The following is a 16724-nucleotide window of genomic DNA, read 5'->3' on the forward strand; positions in this document are numbered from 1 at the left end:
ATTGATTTATTTTGATTGGGGCGAAAGGGGGGTGATTTAAACTTTTATGTTTTTTTTATTTTTTTCACATTTTTTTAAACTTTTTTTAACTTTTGCCATGCTTCAATAGCCTCCATGGGAGGCTAGAAGCAGGCACAACTCGATCGGCTCTGCTACATAGCAGAAATGGAGGTGTGCTCAAGGACCTCTATGGTTACAATATACAAGCATCGCCGACCCCCGATCATGTGACGGGGGTTGGCGATGACGTCATTTCCGGCCGCCCGGCTGGAAGCGGTAGTTAAATGCCGCTGTCTGCGTTTGACAGCGGCATTTAACTAGTTAATAGGTGCGGGCAGATCGCGATTCTGCCCGCGCCTATTACGGGCACATGTCAGCTGTTCAAAACAGCTGACATGTGCCGGCTTTGATGCGGGCTCACCGCGGAACCCTGCATCAAAGCAGGGGAGCCGGCATCGGACGGTATAGTACGTCCGATGCCGGTAAGGGGTTAAAACACCCCCCTTTCGCCCCAGTCAAAATAAATCAATAAAAAAATATCAAATCTACGCATATTTGGTATCGCCGTGCTCAGAATCGCCGATCTATCAATAAAAAAAAGCATTAAGCTCATCGCTAAACAGGGTAGCGAGAAAAAAATTTGAAACGCCAGAATTACGTTTCTTTTGGTCGCCGCGACATTGCATTAAAATGCAATAACGGGCTATCAAAAGAACCCATCTGCACCAAAATGCTATCATTAAAAATGTCATCTCGGCACGCAAAAAATAAGCCCTCAACCGACCACAGATCATAAAAAATGGAGACACTACGGGTATCGGAAAATGGCGCAATTTTTTTTTTAGCAAAGTTTGGAATTTTTTTTCACCACTTAGGTAAAAAATAACCTAGTCATGTTAGGTGTCTATGAACTCGTACTGACCTGGAGAATCATAAAGGCAGGTCAGTTTTAGCATTTAGTGAACCTAGCAAAAAAGTCAAACAAAAAACAAGTGTGGGATTGCACTTTTTTTGCAATTTCACCGCACTTGGAATTTTTTTCCCATTTTCTGGTACACGCCATGCTAAAACCAATGATGTCGTTCAAAAGTACAACTCGTCCCGCAAAAAATAAGCCCTCACATGGCCAAATTGATGGAAAAATAAAAAAGTTATGGCTCTGGGAAGGAGAGGAGTGAAAAACGAACACGGAAAAACGAAAAATCCCAAGGTCATGAAGGGGTTAAAAGCAAAATGGGCTGGAATCTAGAGTGGATGCCATGTTGTGTTTGGTGAGCTACTGATGCGCCTAAACAGTGGAAACCCTCCTCAAGTGACCACAACTTTCAGACTATATCCCAAAGGAATTTATATAGATGTGTAGTGAGAACCTTGAACTCTCAGGTGCTTCACAGAAATTAAAAATGTTGATTGATGAAAATTAAAAAAATCACATTTTTCCCACAAAAATATTATTTTAGCCCCCATTTTTTTATTTTTCTAAGGATAACAGAGAAAATGGACCCCAAAATTTGTTCTGAAATTTCTACTGAGTACAATGAATACTCTATATGTGGGAAAAAATACTGTTTGGGTGAATAGCAGGACTCGGAAGGGAAGAAGTGACGTTTTGGAATGCAGAGTTTGATGGAATGGTCTGCGGCCTTCATGTCACGTTTTGAGAGTCCCTGATGTGCCTAAACAGTGGAAACTACCCACAAGTGACTCTATATTGGAATTGACCTAATGTTTTCCTGTTATGTCAATTTTATATTGTGGTGATATATGTAAATTGTGTAGAGTGCATCAGGTTGGCAAACATAAGTTGTGTAGTGTACATCAGGTTAGCATATGTGAGATTTTAAGTCAGAAATTAATCTAGTTGTCCATGAAGGTGGAGTACAGTTTGAAGCATTTTCTTATACACAGGCCAAGTTTGTTTGGTTAGGTGTCGCATTGCCAAATTGTGTCCTTGTGTATTCCCATTCTTTACCATACTCGACACCACTTTTGTGACCTTCCTGTCAGGCTGCTGCAGTGCAGTACAGCGCAACCTCCACTAGGGGGAGGTTGAGAGGAAAATGAGACTACACACACAGGGCAGCAGAACAGACGCCACCAAGTGGTGAGAGTGGTCAGACAAACCGACTCAAAAGCACGAGATAACACTACAGTATAAAAGGATTAGACAGACAGATTGTCAGGACGTAGCAAGAGATCAGTAAACCAGAACGGGCAATATATGGTACAATAGGGACAAACAGTAAGAAAGTAAATAGCCAAGCCAGGAGGTCAGAACCGGAGAATCAAGCAGATAAACAGATAAACAGAGAAACGCTGGGAAAACTGCAGACAGGGGGGTTAACAGACACAGGATAAGTCAGGGTTCACAGCAGAACAAATCAAGAGCTACCAGCAGGGGCAGGTTCACACGCCGAAGGCAGAACTATAGCTGACACCGCCAGCAAGATTCCTGGGAGCTAAATAGCAAACCTGAACCCAGAATGAGGCAGAGCAAAGTTAACCCTTGACATGATCCGTCCACAAAAGGTCAGACAGTAATAAACCCTGGAACGGATCATGACACTTCCTTTCTTTGAGATTTGAGGGACCTCACAGGAGAAATGTTGGCTTGGCACAATACGAGAACCTTTAGCGGTGGTATGTGTATTACATCTACAGCAAGTGCTAGTTTCTGATAGGCCCATATGATAAAGATTAGCTGGTGTCTTATGCCATCTAGTTAGGATTTTATAAGAGTTTTCCTGGAGGAGAATACACCTAGAGAACCCTCATGCATTAAGTAAGATTTTGGAAATTTGTTCCTCAGAGAAACTGATATTGAGTTCCAACTCCCAGGAGTAAGTGAAGGAAGGTTTAAGTGTGGAAGAAGGGGTGCTAAGACGGGAATATAGATGGGAGATAATCTTTAATCTCCGAGGTGGCAATTTAGTCAGCATTTCCAACCAGGACCAGCTAGATTTACTTAGGTATTGTTGTCTAAATTGACAAAGTGTCTGTCTAATGTGTTGTTGCTGGATGAAGTTTTTGGATTGAGCAAGGGAATTTCGAGGCCAGTTGTTATCCTTCAGAATCTTGTTATCATAGAAACGGTTTAAGCTTTCATTAGGTAGTGTGGACCAAAGATTATAGGGATCATTAAAATTGGGATCAAGGAGATATGGTATGGAGAAAATGGGCGACAGTGCAGATGGAAAAGTAATCGGAAGTTCATCAATAATTAGCAGTCTAATCTGGAGGGTAGTTGTGAGAGTTCCATCTCATTTAAAGGCCTCGGGCTTTTCCTCGGGACCATAGATGTGGTATCCCTTTGCTTCAGTGTGTTTTGTTATTAAATGGACTGGTAATTTGTACCTTGTTGCCATACATTTGTATGGTGAGGTCACTTTGACAATATTAAGGTGGTGTTTATGTTAAAAAGCTTGATAGAGGATGGGTACAGGCCTAGGATACATCTTTTGAGGGTAATTGGAGACTTTACAATATTGTGTATTGTGTTTGCAATGAATCAATTCGCTATGGATCAATTTTTTCCAAAAATTCATTGAATCTGGCAAAGTCAAATTTAAAAACATTAAATTATTTCTAGTTATCTCCAAAGATCTTTTGCTCCATTCCTTCTTTTTCATGGAATTCTAAGTACTTTATTTAAATAATACATGACGTTATCTCTCCTGACTAGACGAGTTCCACCTGTATTTTTTCCAAAATGTCATTAGGCTGTTCCTATATTTTCCTGCCAGAAATGAATAACCAATTCAATCCTTCAGACGGAACCTGAAAACTCATCTCTTCAGGAAAGCCTACAGCCTGCACTGACACCGCTGCTGCCTCATCACTATCGGAGCTACCGCCTCACCAACACCGGAGCTACCGCCTCACCAACACCGGAGCTCCTGCAACCCTCAACCCACTGTCTCCTTCCCCATAATCCTGTAGAATGTAAGCCCGCAAGGGCAGGGTCCTCGCCCCTCTGTATCAGTCCCTCATTGTTAGTTTGTTTACTGTATGTGATATTTGTAACTTGTATGTAACCCCTTCTCATGTACAGCACCATGGAATCAATGGTGCTATATAAATAAATAATAATAATAATAATACCTAGTCATTACCATTCACCCACACTGATGACACTTTGTCCCTGTCACTGTCCCCACTGCTGGCACTCTTATTTCTGACTGACCAGGTGTACAAGGACATACTCTCAGCTGGCAACCACAGATGTCAATTTATTTATGCATTGCTAGGAGGAAACATAGAGTTGAAAAAAGTAGGGGATTCACTGGTCTACACCCTTTAACCCCTGTACAGGGATATCGACTTACAAAGAAGTTCCTAGGCAAAGGCCACAGAGTTAGCTGCTGTTTAGTGATGGAAGGAGGCAAGGAGGATAGTCAGGTAGCTCGGTGTTAGGGCTGGCAGAATGCACCGAATAAATATAAAGATAGTAATAAGGTGCTTTCGTAGCCCGGGGACCTCCGTGCAGAGATGGAACCTGCTGCTAGGTAATGGCTGTACTACGCCAGAATAAAAACAGGTTCCGTCACCCGGTATGAACTTATGCAAACTCTGTTGCTTCCTAGATTCGCAGGGAAACAAAGGAAATGCTGTGCCCTGTTAGCAGTCACAGGGTGCAGAAGATGGACGATAGTGGAATCCCTGAAACTCAACCCCACTATGCTGGTGATTGATCTCGCTCTGAGCCTAGGTGGCTTTTGAGCCCGCACCTGAGGACGCCCTGAGTCAGATGCTGAGATCAAGCGGGAGTTCCCACCCTGCACTGACTGGTTGTCAGGACTACTTAAAGATTTACTGCACAGAGTGCATACAGCGCCGCTCTGGCGGACACCACTAACCACCCTAACTAGGGATAGGAAAGCACACTGGTTGCACATGGCACCGCACTGGCGGTGGCTGCAAATTGACACTGTAATTCATGTCTAGATGTGCGGGATAGCACTGTCTGGTGCTAGGTAGCTTCCACCATTCGCGAGCAGTCAGCAACTCAAGGCATAGGAATGATTCGGAGCTTTCATCCATCGACAGGCATACATCCACACACACACTTAAGCAAGTTTATACTAGCGTATGGCCGAGCTGCCATGCGAACCTTTTATAGCTGTAGCCTTCCGGGACCTTCCCAGTGATCCAATCGGAGATGCTACAGGACCTGAGCATGTGACCCCTGACCTCCAATGAGAGGTCGACCCGTGGGCTTGCTCAGTAGAAGAAAAGCAGGACTTAGTTCCTGGAGCTTCTGCTCACCGCTGATCCATGCTGGTTACAAAGGTTGAGCCCGGAAAGGCAGCTGTAACCAAACACACAGTATCTGCTTGAGCCAGATGCTGGGATCGACGTCTCTGCTGAGCAGGATCCACTGCGGCTGGAGGAGAATGGGTGACCACAGTGGACATGGTTTGAGATTCCCCTTGTGCAGCGGCGGGAACTCGACACCTAACACTCGGTCTGATCAAGGAGGTTTGATATGTGCAAAATCATCAGGCAGAAAAAACAGGTATAAACTAGTCAAGTTCAGGGAACAGAATAAATCAGGAAGGAACACCAGAAGAACAGCACCCTGGTAAAGACAGGTCGCACAAACATTGACTGGCAATTGGCACTGGCTCTCAGTGATTTACATAGTAACAGCTCCACTGTTCAGATAGAACTCAAAGCTAGAGGATTAGCTCCATTGCTTCTGGGCTTACCAGAGCCACAAGTCCCAGGAATAATATGGGATTGATGCTGTAAAACATCATCTGCGACACCGGCTAGCGGCCGAAGCAGTAACCGGCACAGATGTTACAAATTCATGTGAAGTTTGCTAACAAGTCCTTTTTTAAATTGATTTTCATTTCTGTAAAACTGATGGCCATCCATTTAGACTATCTCTCAATATCAGATCGGTAAAGATTACGATTGATTGCTGTCTGGTTATAACCCTGTACAATTAGCAGATGCTGTGATGGGTATTGCAGCTTTACTCTATTCATTTGACGAGAATCTATTGTACCTTTATACACATAAATTTGTCATAAAAAGTGATAAACACTGCCGCCCCACATAAGTCTGCCATGTTACTGTGTAGGAACATACAGTAGTTTATTGCATATTATTAGCAGTCAGAATTGACCTTTATGAAGACTCCAATGTCATCACCATTGTTTTGTGGATATTTAATTTGTCTGATTTGTTCTGGAAGAGATATTTGCATTTTAGAGCAATGAGTTCCATTTGTGGAAAACACCAAGCTGCTATTTTTCTCTTTGTGCTATCAGTCATTATCATAAAAGTAGAACTAAAGATAAGTTGGCAGCAATATTATCAGGGTTAATAAAGACACACTAGAGACTTTAATTTGATTGTCATTGATGTAAATGAGTTTTCCTTTTTCTTCGTTTTATGTTTTTTTTTCAGTATTAAACTACAGCTCATAAAGTGTTTACTATGTATTTTAGATGCATCAGTCCGTCTTTAAAACAGAACATCTAAAGCAGCATATTTATTCATGATTTGCATAAGATATAACATAATCACAAGTACAGGTGTTGCTTCATTGCTTCATGAAGCAGAATTTACGATACACTAGGTTTATTTCTGATTAAATGTCAGAAAATCCCAAGTCGCTCTATTTCTATTGTTACTTTCTCATAACTGGAAAGTAATACATATATTTGCCCAATGACTTCAGAGCTTTTATTAGTTAGTTCTGAAAAACTTTTTATATGTAGTCGTTCATATTGAAGAAGTGTCGGCACACGCATGCTCAGTCTCCAGTAATGTTAAGGGAAAAAGTGGCATAAATGTGTATCCAGAAATGACTGGGCAATTATTCCTAAGTCTCTTTTCCTTTGATCTACTTTCATCTTTGCATGTGCAGGTAAAGGAGATTCTGCTGCCAAAATCTGTGCTTGTGATCTCTAGGAATAATCATTGGTCACTGCCAGCACTGGATTTTTCATTTGTGTATGTACAGGAGATTTTGCTGTCAATATCTGTGCATGCACCTAATGGGGTGATTGTCTACTAAGATACTGATGAATTATCACTTGGTTAGGTATTTAATATCTGAACAGATGAGGTCCAAAATCCGACTGCCCTACTAATAAGGTGCTCATAGGTCTAGTGGCAACTCAATATAAACAGTTGCAGGGCTGAAGGGAACAGCTTCTTTTAGTACTCACTGCTCGTTACCTATTCAACTGTTTTTATATATATATATATATATATATATATATATATATATATATATATATATATATATATATATATTTGTGACCAGAACTTAAACCAACTGGTCATTTTGGTTAAAGTCGCAATGTGTTGGTGGCAGCGAAGGGTCATCATTACCACAGTATTAAAACTACCCTGTTTTGCATTGCTTAGTGCCAGCATTGAGGCCAAATTTTCTCTTTTTTTGTGAATGATTTGCTCAATATATAAATCGCATAAGTCGCACGTGGTCATTGAAGAATTCACCTCTGGTCTAAAGGAGAAAAAATATCTAATTCAAAATGCTTAATAATATGATCCTTTTCTCACTTTTCCATAAACTAGTTATAAAAAATAAATTGTGTGTGACTCTACATTTGATCAGAGACATCAAAACTGCGCTTATGACACAATTTTACAATGAAGAGCAAAAGGGTAAAAATGTTTTGAACTTTTGACGTTCAGGCTCAATATCTCACCATCCACTACTGCTTTGGATATGAGACTAGTCTACCATAATTTTATAGACAATCATCTTGGCTATCTCACACATAAATTTGATTTGTAACTATTTAGCATATGATTAGTTATGCAGATTGTTATCATGTCACTGCATTGTTACTGTTTTGCTCCTGGTGGTGGAAAAATATTTTTCTTCCTGAATACTACAAAATACAACCTGTTCTCACATTCCTTAATACCTCAGAGTGTTATTAGATTGATTCTCTAGTGAACTGGTTCAAATCGAGCAGCAGCCATGAGGAAGATTTCTTAAGAAAAGAAAAACAGCATCATCGAGCTCATCAATAGTGGTCTCTTGTCCAAAAAAAATTGCCAAGTTGCATCATGTGAGCGCCATGATAGTTGGAAGAATACGAAATGAAGTCCTTCCATCCTTCCAGAAGTCAAAAGATGGACATCCAGGCAAAATATCGGAGTCAACAAGTCGGCTCATCCCAATGTCTATCTGTTCTGGCATGACAAACACGTCAATGGAGGTGTGTCATATGCTTCATAATAGTGAGATCACAGATGTCAATGCAAATGTAAGAGGAAGAACCAGTATGGGGGTAACTTTCCCACATTGGCTCCGGAGCTGCCAGGGCTGTCACCCATGTTGCACGGGGGAAGACATTCTTTCCGGGATGGACCCTTGCATATGACTGTAGTAGGATGGCCTGATATAACACAGCACGTGGGAAAAGACTCAGACCCAGGGCAGGAAAGCTGAGAGGTGAGTCGAGGACAGTGTCTGCTGACAGGGCAGAGCGTGCCGCACCTACAGCCCAACTCGACAGTACCCATCCTCACAGGCCCACCAGAGACACAACCAAAGGAGACTCAGCTTTGACCTCGGGGACTGTGATAGGGGTGCGATGCAGAGAGAGGCAGGCGATTATGCCAGAGTCCAGTCACTCAGGACCAGTGTATGCCGCAGAGTGAAGCCTTGCTCTGGTGGTCTCATATGTTGGACTTAGTACCGTGCTAGACACCAGTGGGCATGGGAAAGTGACAGCCTTCAGAAAGACTACGCCAAGACATCACTTGCTGCTGTTGTCGGTGCCATCGTTGGATCCCCGCTCACCACAGACGACCTCGAGACATCAAATGCCACTGTTGTTAGTGCCACCGTTGGAACCCTGAGACGCCGTACAGAAGAAGACTACAGTCTGATAAGTTTCATCTCTCTAGTTATTGTATTAACGTTCGTCCCTATTCTGATTGGCCATTCTCCAATCCCGTCCCACACCCTATCACTACCCACCAACCCGTCATTGCTCTGCAACCTATCACTCCCTGCAAGAGTTGTGATTTGTTGTTAAATAAAACTGTTAACTCTTGATCTGCCTCCTGTCCGTGACAACATCCCGCATTCCTGCGAGTTCTACACAAGCATCGTGCGATGCACATTACACAAGTCTGGAATGGTAGTCAAGAAGAAATGGTTTAATGACAATGAAGTAGAGGTGCTGGATTGGCCCCCCAGACCTCAACCTAATCAAACACTTGTGGGTAAAATTAAAGAAAAAAACTGTATACATACCCAAGTGAGACAACCAGTATGCATCAACTTTGGGAATGTGCAGAAGAATTGGGGTCAAATTTTGGTCGACACATGTTTGAATCTGATTGAGAGCTTGCCCAGAGCGATTCAGGCAGTGCTGAAAACCAAACGTGGATTTACAAAATACAAACAAAATAATAAAAATGTAAATCTTTTGCAGCAAAACAGTAACAATGGAATGACATGACAAGAATCGGCATAATTAATCATATGCTAAATAGTTACAAGTCAAATTTATGTATGAGATAGCCAAAATGATTGTCTATAAAATAATGTATACACAGATTGGGCTCAATAATATTTATAACACGCCTAGGAACAGGGGACAAAGTACCATAAAGCTAAACTATCTCACACCGACGTGATCAATGATTGAAATGATCTCGACCATGGTACAATAAAGGATGTGAATGTAGTAAGTGTACCTGGTGGTCAGGAGATAAGCCGAGAGATATTAGAGATAGGCCTATGGCAGATTCATCCCTCGTTTTTGGTTCCAGCACCTTCCTTACTAGTGGAATTATGTTGTTTTTAAATATCTTCTAATAAAATATTGTTTTTTATATTGTACCATGGTCGAGATCATATAAAATAATGGTAATCTCACGTTCAGAGCAGTAGTGGATGGTGAGATATGGAGCCTGAAAGTCAAAAGTTCAAAACATTGTTACCCTTTTGCTCTTCAATGTAAGTCTTAATAAGGCCCCATAACAGTCTATGAACCCATACAACACATATGTGAACCCATGCACTTAAAACCATCTCATAAGTGTGTTTTGATAATTAGAAAGTAGTGTTGAGTGATACAGTCCGATACTTGAAAGTATCGGTATCGGATAGTATCGGCCGATACCCGAAAAATATCGGATATCGCCGATACCGATATCCGATACCAGTACAAGTCAATGGGACACCAAGTATCCTGATGGTTCCCAGGGTCGGAAGGAGAGGAAACTCTCCTTCAGGCCCTGGGATCCATAGGGATGTGTAAAATAAAGAATTAAAATAAAAAATATTGATATATTCACCTCTCCGGCGGCCCCTGGATATCACGCTGGTAACCGGCAGGCTTCTTTGTTTAAAATGAGCGCCTTTAGGACCTGCGAATGACGTCGCGGATTGTGATTGGTCGCGTGCCGCTCATGTGACCGCCACACGACCAATCAGAAGCCGCGACGTCATTCGCAGGTCCTTAATTCCTAGAATTAGGAGTTTAGTGAATGAGAATGACATGAGCGGCACGCGACCAATCAGAAGCCGCGACGTCATTCGCAGGTCCTAAAGGCGCTCATTTTAAACAAAGAAGCCTGCCGGTTACCAGCGTGATGTCCAGGGGCCGCCGGAGAGGTGAATATATCAATATTTTTTATTTTAATTCTTTATTTTACACATCCCTATGGATCCGATACCGATACCCAATACCACAAAAGTATCGGATCTCGGTATCGGAATTCCGATACCGCAAGTATCGGCCGATACCCGATACTTGCTGTATCGGAATGCTCAACACTATTAGAAAGTTGTAATGAGAAACCAAGCTTTTTTCTACAGTAGTTTCTGAAGACTTGTATCTCTCTCCTACTCCTCATCATGCCCCGCACTTTTCCATATGTACTAAAGTAAGCTAAAACTTTTTATGTCTTTTTGACCAACATAAGTATACTGCCTCCACTAGAATGCGAGTTCTGGGATATTGTACATTATCATGTATTCTGCAACGTTTCTGAAACCATTAGAAAATATATTGCTTTTAAAACTCTATGAGCTGTTGGTTCACCACACTCCCTAAAACTGTTCAGTCATTTGCTATGATGAAGAAAAGGCAACTCATGAATGAGGATAAAAAAGCATCAAAGTAATTCACCATAAATTCCTAATCATATTTTTAGCAGCACACAGCCAACTGTTATTTCAGCTAACTGTGATCTTAGTGATGAACAACCTGTGAAAAAGTGCTGATGAGGTGTGTCATATAGATCTAGGCAAAAATACAAAGCAAGATATTAAAACCATCAACTTTTCCAAATGTTTCATTCAAAACAGGAGAAAACACATCTCCTGCATTTTATAGCTAACAGACTTAAAAGTGATCTAGAAACTTCAGAAGTCAGGATCTGTTATAGGTATATGTCAGTTGGCATAACTGACTGTAATCTTACAGAAAATTATCTGTGGCTTTTCTTGGGACTGTAGATAGGGGGTTATTACAAAGAGCAAAACTAAGTAAAAGGACTTTTTATGATCCAAGTAAAGTTTGAAGAGGTATTCCCATCTCCAAGATCCGATCCCAATATGTAGTAGGTGTAATAATAACAATATTAGCAAATACCTCCAATTAGAAATATTGTACAATTCTTCTGATTTTCTATGTTGCTTAACCTATGTACAGGGTATTACATTACCTTAGCATGGTTGTGACCACTCATATAGTCACAGTTAGTTAGTTTTCAGTAGTTGTAACCATGGATACCTAAGGTCTTGCATTGCACTGTACATGGGATAAGTGATGCAGTGAATCAGAAGAACTATACTATACTTGCAATTGGACATATTTGCTATTATTATTATTAGAGTTGAGCGAACATGATCGGCTCCCTCCTTAGTCGGCAAGCTATAGCGCTTGCCGACTAGTTGCATAGGAAACCCGGTTTCCTGGAGCGCGCCGGCTGATCAGCTGTCTGCCTCCGCAGCTGCATGTGCCGCGGCTGTGTGACAGGCACAACACATGCATGGAGAGCCCAACAGATAGGCTCTCCCTGCATGTGTTGTGCCTGTCACACAGCCGCGGCACATGCAGCTGCGGAGGCAGACAGCTGATCAGCCGGCGCGCTCCAGGAAGCCGGGTTTCCTATGCAACTAGTCGGCAAGCGATATAGCTTGCCGACTAAGGAGGAAGCCGATCATGTTCGCTCAACTCTAATTATTATTATTACACCTACTACATATTGGAAAAGGATCTTGGAGATGGCAATACCCCTTTAATGTAGTGATACCATAATAATAAACTTGTAATGACACCAACGGTGTCACTGGCGCAACCTAGGGGGTGCTATCAGAGAGCATGGGAATGAATGCATGGAGTAGGGGAACGAGGCACGCAGTGCGCAAGGACCTGAGACTAAGCAGTGTGCACAGGACCTAGAATAAAGTAGTCACATGATAACGGGGCAAAGTCACCGTGCGTGCTGCCAGGGAAGGCAGCTGGGAGCACAGAGTACAGGGCACAGAATGTAAACGTAGTCAAAGAAGAGTCAAGGGTCAAAAACCAGAGAAGAGCGTGGTACCTAAGGGTAAGATAGAGAGTAAACCGAGACGAGCCAAGGGGTCAGAAAACCAAGAAGGACAGGGCAGTACAATGCATGATACAGACGTAAAAGTCAGGGGAAAAACCAGGTCATACACAGTAGAAGCTCACATGCACAGATGCACAACGATTATGGACGAGTAACCTGAGTCAGCAACCACAAACCGAGTATTAGGAAGTGTCACCGACACCAAACCCAGGAACTACCAACATTAAAAAGCTGTCCCAGAACCAAAGAGAGGCAGACTAGAATTAACCCTGATCTGACCAGGATGGAGGTGGAACCATCCTTTCAGAGTCATGACAAAACTGCTTTCTAATATATAATATGTTCCAAATGTTTGTTCAGTATCGGATTTTAGGAGACCTAAACAAACATATCCATCTGGCATCCAAGTGATATGTCTATGCCTGTACATAGCAAAGGGTTCATCATATTGATCTCTTATCTCCTTAATGAACAGATGTCATTGTACGCAGTCAACTGTCTCATTTAAGATAAATAAATGCAGTACTGTGCAAAAGTTTTAGGCAGGTGTGGAGACAATGCCATAAAGTAAGAATACTTTCAAAAATAGAATTGTAATATGTCAATTTTTTATCAATGAACAAAGTAAATGATCAAAAGAGAAATCTAAATCAGATCAATCTTTGGTGTAACCACCTTCTGACTTCAAAATGGCATCAATACTTCTACAGTACATTCACTTGCACACTCGGCAAGGAGATTGTTCCAAACATCTTGGACAACTAACCACAGATCTTATTAGAGCTTGAATCAGAATATCATATGAGCATACAGGGTTTTGGGTGGATATTCAGTCAAGTGGGTGGTCTTATAAGTGATGGACAGCTGCCTTGTTATGCACACTTAAGCAATGAAAGCTGTCAGTCACTGATAGGACCACCCAATGGATTAAAAATCCTAGAAAGAGCAGAGGTTTAAGTGACAAAAGCACAGGTTATTTGTTACAAACTATGTATCAATCTACTCCGCTCCCCATGCTCTATGACATGTTGCCTGCAGGCTGCACTGCGTTTTCATGGTTAGAGGTTTCCTTTAATGTTTGTGCAGTTGTAGGGTGGTTGCACATCACTACTGATAATGATAGGACATCACTATTTACTGCCTGCCTTTATATAATTGTATTTATCTACTGCATGCCTGTTCATGATTACTGGTCATTGACTGCCTACCATCTTCTTTACCTATGCTATTATCGAATATCAACCTGCATGGATTCTAATATAAGGGCTCACTGAGGAAATCATGGGGGCACCATATGTATCTTTTTCAGGATGCCAATCCCTGCGGTCAGATAAGGACATTTTTCCTCTTGAGAAATAGTGATTGATTAGGGCCAGAAAGGCATGCCCTACTTGTTATATTTGGATTTTCAACATCTCGGGTATCTTTTATATTACATTTTTTTTTATTGATATCAGCTAGGACTTTTATTTGAGATGCAAGTAGACTATATATCCCCCATTTGTTCTGAGGCAATAATTGGTTAAATGATTTTGGTACCCTTAATGAAGCGCTTCAATATATAACAAAATTAATTTTAAAGGTTTCTTTAATAGATGTATTAAATAAATGAATAGATATATTATCCTTATTGGAATTGGTTTTTCGTTTTGTAGCAACTATTTCAATTTTTGTGAGTCTGGCTGCAGTACCTAGTAGGGTATTCATTCTCTTAACATTGGAGGACTATCACTGGTTGTTTTCATATTTTTTTTATCTCATTATCAATGTTCCTTCTAAGCTTTATGCTCTAGAAAGGAAAGACGTAAAACTATAGACAAGTAGCCCAATATCATCTCTAACAGATATACCTAATATTTTCAGAGATGAAAGCTTGCAGCTCTCACAGGGGTTATCTTCCGGTTTTCCAAGAATGATTAATTAGACAGTTTTTTTTAGTAGCATTAAGGCTGGATATTAATTACTAAAGCTTTATTAATCAGACATAGTTAACATTCCGGGGTGAGGCCTGCTTGTTAATTAGCTTTTCGAAAACTGGATTTTTATAGCAAATATCTTTTTCTCTTGACCCTCAAACACATGAATGTTTGGTTATTCTTGGCAATGAGGAGTGGGGAGCAGACCACTGATCTCTGGTGCAACTTTTTTTTGCCTGATAACATATAATTTGGTTTTTAAACACATCAAGCCTTATTCTTTTTCACTGACATTAATTTTTTTGGGAACGCTAAGAAACCTAATTTTTGGGGAAAGCTAAGAAGTTAGGAAGTTATCAAAAGCAAAATATATACTATATAAGGTAATATCAAAGTAGAACAATAAAGTAAAAAAAATCATAAAACCATTCAGATTAAGATTCAATGTTGGAGCTAGTTATCCGGCCACTTCTTATGATATGTCATCCTCCATTTTACTAGTTATTCTGTTCTTCACATTTCTGTACATCAGACCCTGGTGGGTGTGGAATAGGTTAATGCCATATGGATGCCTTGAGAAACTTTTCAACATATATACAGTGTGCAGCAGAACTGAGCAAAAAAGTTTCACAGTTTTTTAGTCCAACAGCCATGCTGTAGTCTGTGATCACTGAATCAGTGCCTTGCCAACCTCCCCCAGCTGGCCATCATTCCTGGTGCCTCTTCTGATTAGTATGTCCATCACCACGTCATACATAAATCATGCTGCAATGATGACTTTGTGCTACTAATCAGAATACATAGAGATGATACCGTCATATAGGAGGAGTTTCTAGAGTTCTGGTCAGGCAAACTAACGACATGGCTTCTGGACCAGGGTCCTTCAAATCTTTTTGCTTATCTGTAGTATATAGTATTATTTTTTCATTTTTAAGAAGTCATTAGACATGTATTAGTATTATATGGCGTTGGTAAATTCTCTTGTCTATTCTAAGCCAATTATACATGCTTTCAACATTTACATTTTTGGTAAATAAAAGCGAAATAATTCACCTCAAGATATTGATATGGTAAAATGTCAATTTGAATATGGCGAATATTTGTTTCTCATTGAAGCAACCTAGAGAATAATTTTCAGTTTTCATAATCATGAAAGCATCCAATAATGTTTTTCTAGCATAACAAACTTCAGCTTTGAGGAGACACAAATTAAGCAAAAAGAAATCATGAGTAATTAATAGAGAGGCAATATGTGCAAATCATAGGCAGCGTATTACCATATTAATTAGAAAAATAGTAATCTTATTAAACAAATCCGTACCATGATTATCAGTTTACATTTGACAAATAAACCCAAGATGGAAAACAGAATTTTTAGCCAATGTAATTAAGATGAAAATGATATTACAGAATTTCCTAGACCAGCAGTTCACATAGCAGTTATTTGCTGGAAAATGTACATGTGAACTATAGAAGTGTACTAATTAGTGCTCGTAATGAGTGAAATGGGAACATGGAGGTTGTAGATGTTTAAACTGTGTGACCTATATTTGGAGAAAGGACAGAAAACTGGAAAAATAAGCATATGAGTGCTAAATTTGCATCTATCTTGTGTCAGTAAATTGTACTTATAGAAACATTTTTTATACTTAGTATCATAGATAGGGAATATTAGGTAGTTGGTTTTTTTTTAAGATAGAGTTTTCCGAAGGCTTTGTAAAAACATTGGGACAGAAAGGGTAAAGACAAACAAATTCTGTTCATTTTGGAAGCAGTAACTAGTGTTAAAGGGAATTTATCACCAGGTTTTTACTACCTAATCTGAACAGAATAAAATAGAGATGTAAATGTAGAGGCCTGATTCTAGTAATATGTCACTTGCTGGTCTGCTTAGTGTAATTTTTATCAGCAGGAGGGGATTGGTAAACCTGCTGTCATGTAGTCCAACCAAGTCCCCAACAATGATTGGCAGCCTGTACACAGTGAACACAGAAAGCTGTCGATTAGAGGTGTGGGCAGGGTTATTCAGTGCTCAGAATTTATAGAACTTCTAGATCAACAGTTGAGTAAACTGGAAAAAAACAACAAAGTGACCCTACACCGCATTGATGTCAGAGAGCAAAAACCTAGTGACCCTTAAACTATAACAAATGTTTAATGACCCTAAATCATGGCATCAGTACTAATCGAGAAATACATATCTGAATCAAACTGATGAGTTTCTACATTTTCTAATTG

General features: G+C 40.5%; 1 long non-coding RNA gene across 1 annotated transcript in view; it reads right to left on the minus strand.

Moving 5' to 3' along the window:
- The window catches only part of LOC138676035 (uncharacterized), a 2127350-nt gene that overhangs the window by 220290 nt on the left and 1890336 nt on the right, over nucleotides 1–16724 (minus strand). The window lies entirely within an intron of this gene.

Source organism: Ranitomeya imitator, chromosome 1, assembly GCF_032444005.1.
Source record: "Ranitomeya imitator isolate aRanImi1 chromosome 1, aRanImi1.pri, whole genome shotgun sequence".
NCBI classification, from domain to species: domain Eukaryota; kingdom Metazoa; phylum Chordata; class Amphibia; order Anura; family Dendrobatidae; genus Ranitomeya; species Ranitomeya imitator.